Here is a 5000-nt window from a genome sequence, read left to right as displayed (position 1 = left end):
ACTCACCCTCACCCCACCCTCACCCCACCCTCACCTCTTCACTCACCCTCACCCCACCCTCACCTCTTCACTCACCCTCACCCACTCACTCATCCTGACTCCCTTAACCCCTCAATCACCCCTCACCCCATCTTCACCCCCTCACTCACCCTCATCCTCTCATTCACCCTCATCCCCTCACTCACCCTCATTCCCTCACTCATCCTCACCCTCACTCACCCTCATCCCCTCACTCATCCTCATCCCCTCACTCATCCTCACCCTCACTCATCCTCACCCTCATCCCCACACTCATCCTCACCCTCATCCTCACACTCATCCTCACACTCATCCTCACCCTCATCCTCACACTCATCCTTACACTCATCCTCACCCTCATCCTCACACTCATCCTCACCCTCACTCACCCTCACCCATATCCCCTCACTCACCCTCATCCCCTCACTCACCCCTCACACCCTCACTCACCCTCACTCACCCTCATTCCCTCACTCATCCTCACCCTCATCCCCTCACTCATCCTCACCCTCACTCATCCTCACCCTCATCCCCACACTCATCCTCACCCTCATCCCCACACTCATCCTCACCCTCATCCCCACACTCATCCTCACCCTCATCCCCACACTCATCCTCACCCTCATCCCCACACTCATCCTCACCCTCACTCACCCTCATCCCCTCACTCACCCATATCCCCTCACTCACCCTCATCACCTCACTCACCCCTCACCCCCTCACTCACCCTCATCCCCTCACTCACCCCTCACCCCCTCTCTCACCCCTCGCCCCCCTCTCTCATCCTCACCCCTCCCTTATCCTCATCCACCCTCATCCACACTTAAGCCCCAGCTCAAAATGGGACGCAGGCGACATAGGTGACGCAGCGCAGAGAGCACAGAGCGGACTTCCTGTTGCTGAATTGAAGTACATTTTTGAAGTTCTCTCAGGTGAAAGAGAAGCTCAAACTCTACTTCAATTCAGCAACAGGAAGTCTAACGTTGATCTGTGCTGCGTCACCTGTGTCGACTGCGCCTCAGTTTGTGCTTAGATAGTGAATGACTAAGCTTGTTTTATAATCTCCGTTTAGCACAGACATGACACGCAGTTGCAGTTAGATGATTGACCTTCAACCAGAAAAAAAATTAAGGAAAACCTATTAAGATAATTAAGTAAGTAGATAAATGGAAGTATATGACTATGTTATAAAGTGATTATGTCTAAATATTTTTCCCGCATCATAAAACACGCCCAAAATATGGCAAGACTGTTGTTAACACGAGATGTGGCAACATTGTCTATGTTCACGTTGTTGTCAAAATAACAGGATGGTGAGAATAATGTTTACCCTGTTGATATACAAAACCATAGAAGGTAAACAAAGGCGATGTTGCCACATATCACCAACACAAAAGAAAGGTGACAACTTGTGTTGCCATTGATATAAACATATCTGAAAAAATAAACAAATGCAATGACAAATGACAAATTAAAACAGGCGTAGGGATGCTAAATAAACAATTACAGTGTTGCCACGTGTAACAGAACCAGAATGAAAGAGAATATCTGGGCATTGTTTACGAATTTATCTCATTGATTATAAACTTAATTCTTTGTTCTTTCTTTGCAGGTACGAACTGAGGTTGGGAAACTGAAATAAAGAAAACGTAGAGTAAGTAGCATAATTCCTTCGCAGTCAAAGTTGCTTTTATTTTAATAAAATCGTCTGGCGACAGCCAGAATGGTGGTATTAATACCGCTCAGAATGGAAGGGCAAAAATATCTGAATTGTTTATAGAATAGGTAACTAAAGGAATTATAGCAAATAAAGAACTGAATAACTTGGAGTGACTATGTACTGTGTATATATATATATATATATATATATATATATACTGTATATATATACTGTATATATATATATATATACTGTATATATATATATGTGTGTGTGTATATGTATATATACAGTATGTGTATATATAATATATATATATATATATATGTATATATATATATATATATATATATATATATATATATATATATATATATATATATATATATATCACTGTCCAGTAATGTCGTAACACTTTCATAAATGCACTAAAAACCCCACTGATGATTGGGTTTAAGAAAAGAAAGGAAATAACGATTTCTATATATTTCGATCACTTGCTGTGATCCACTTGAAGCGGATCACAGAAAGTGATCGAAATATACGGAAATCGTTGTTTCCTTTCTTTTCTTAAATCCAATTAACAGTGGGTTTTTAGTGCATATATATATATATATATGTATATATATATATGTATATATATATATATGTATATATATACATATATATGTATATGTATATGTATATATATGTATATATATATTATATATATTTATATATATATATATATATATATATATATAGATATATATATGTATGTATGTAGGACACTGAATGGGTCCCAGTGAACAGATATACATTTTTATCAACCACAATACACCAATTCTAAGCCATCAGCATCGAGAGAGACTCGAGGAGGCCAACATGCCGAAATTGAAACGTGGTACGGCCAAGGACTCGAACTTCGGCAAGCATGTGACAAGTGTTAGTGACTCAGCCGATTGCGCCATCAAGAGATCTCTCTTGATGGCGCAATCGGCTAAGTCACTACAAAACTTGTCACGTGCTAACCCAGGTTCGAGTCCTTGGCTGTACTACGTTTCAATTTCGGCATGTTGGCCTCGAGTCTCTCGATGCTGATGGCTTAGAATTAAAGTGTATTGTGGTGGTTGATATATATATATATATATATATATATATATGTATATATATATATATATACGATAATTTTCTGACAGTTGCATGCAGGATTCGAACCCACTGCTATCGGCCTCCCGTAAGATCACCTTCACAGAAAATTATCGGATTGATGTCGCTGTTACCAGCGATTTTCTCTCATATATATATATATATATATATATATATATATATATATATATGTATATATATATATGTATATATATATATATGTATGTATATATATTGATAAGTATTTTAGACAAATGATTTGGAGGATGGAGAACATAAACACAGGAGAAGGCTCGGAACCCTAAACACTAACGTTTCGTTCGCGTAGAACCTCTTCAGAGTGTACGTAGAACTGCAATTGAAGTTTATGTACTAAATCTAATTACCTTTTCGGACACTTGGGAAAGGTCGTTTTTCTGGCGTGTTCTAGAATTAAAATACTAGTTTGTTTAGCTAAATTGATAGACCCTCCTCGATGATTCGATGAATTATTAGTTGAAGTATATGCTGATTCAATAATTCTTCTAGTGAATTCATCAAAACCTTTATGTCGCACTTTAGCTTCTCTCCAGTTTGGTAAATCATCGAATTTTTCCGCATGAACTACTGAAGAATTAGATATGTGTTTTTATGTCGTTTTTATATTCATAAATTCTTTTTTCTCATCCCCTTGATGACTCGCCAAAATATGCCATTGAGCAACTATTGCACGGGATTACATGATGAAAACCTTTGACAAACTTGGATATCCAGAGGGAATATTGAGGAGAACAAAAAGAAAAGCAATAAATATTTATAATCGCGGAAAGAAAGAGAGAAATGATAAAAATAATACCAATTTTATATCAGTACCTGGCTCATAAACGTCGCCAATAATAGACAAAAATTTAACAAAAACAGGTATAAACATAGCTAAAATAACTAACAAGAGGATAGGTGATTTGATAAAGACTTCCGAAAAGAGAACCAATTCCGAAAACAGCTTCGTATACAAAATCCCGTGCAATAGTTGCTCAATGGCATATTTTCAAGGGGATTAGAAAAAAGAATTTATGAACATAAAAAGGACATAAAAACACACAGGATATCTAATTCTTTAGTAGTTCATGCGGAAAAATTCGATCATTTACCAAACTGGAGAGGAGCTGAAGTGCTACATAAAGGTTTTGACGAATTCACTAGAAGAATTATTGAATCAGCATATATTTCAACTAATAATTCATCGAATCATCGAGGAGGGTTTATCAATTTAGCTAAACAAACTAGTATTTTAATTCTAGAACACGCCAGAAAAACGACCTTTCCCAAGTGTCCGAAAAGGTAATTAGATTTAGTACATAAACTTCAATTGCAGTTCTACGTACACTCTCTGAAGAAGTTCTACGCGAACGAAACGTTAGAGTGTTTAGGGTTCCGAGCCTTCCCCTGTGTTTATGTTCTCCATCATCCAAATCATATACATATATATATATATATATATATATATATATATATATATATATATATATATATATATATATATATATATATATATATATATACATATATTATTTTGATAAATGTTTGGGGTTGTACGATGAACTCAAAGGGTTTTGGGAGAAACTTTGCTTCCCTTATCTTTTTAAGGAGCAAAGGTTGACAAGATAGTGAAAGAGTTTGAACAATATATAAAGCGGCAAAATGAAGAATTTGAAAGAAATCTCACTCATCTTTTCGATATTACAAAAGCGAGTGGAAACTGTCTTTGCAGTGAAGACAAAGAACTTTACAGAAAACAAACAGAATCAGGAGGCCGAGTGTGATACACGACTGAGAAAGTGGGGTGGCTCCTGTCCTGTGTCAAGGATCCAGCCTTCGAAACGGCCAAGAAATTCATCAGAACCGTCAACAACTCAAGTGCAAAAGTTGAGTAGTAGTAGTAGTGAAGAAGAAGAAGAAGAAAGTAAGATCACTGGTTCTGATATTGCCGAAGAGTTTCCTCTCATGAAACGAAAGTACGACGCAACAGAGTCTGGTGCCAAGCTGGTGTCAAAAGTGTCCTGGTCAAGAAGGAAAGCGTCAAATGTTCCTCAAAATTTGGCTGAAGAGGGAACAGACGTCCCCCACACCATCACAAACGGGAATTTGGCGTCGAGCGATCAAAGATGCAGAAAGAGTCGAGAACCGGCTGAAAGATATTATTGGTGAAGAGGAA

At 37.8% G+C, this 5000-nt stretch overlaps 1 protein-coding gene across 22 annotated transcripts in view; it reads left to right on the top strand.

Moving 5' to 3' along the window:
• rdgB (retinal degeneration B) overlaps nt 1–5000 on the top strand; it is a 205612-nt gene that overhangs the window by 79680 nt on the left and 120932 nt on the right. Inside the window, exons 1-2 of one of the 22 annotated variants that reach the window (XM_076198413.1) lie at nt 1122–1172; nt 1631–1672. The exons of 20 other annotated variants lie outside the window; for them this stretch is intronic. The gene's annotated coding sequence lies outside the window, so the exon portion shown is untranslated. Of the gene's footprint in view, nt 1–1121; nt 1173–1630; nt 1673–5000 lie in introns of those variants that run through there. One more of the 22 variants, XM_076198414.1, reaches the window with a different exon arrangement.

This window comes from Oratosquilla oratoria, chromosome 15, assembly GCF_046742065.1.
Source record: "Oratosquilla oratoria isolate Oo_2021 chromosome 15, ASM4674206v1, whole genome shotgun sequence".
Lineage (NCBI taxonomy): Eukaryota > Metazoa > Arthropoda > Malacostraca > Stomatopoda > Squillidae > Oratosquilla > Oratosquilla oratoria.
Note: the sequence above shows the minus strand (reverse complement) of the source record. Positions and strands in the feature narration are given on the sequence as shown.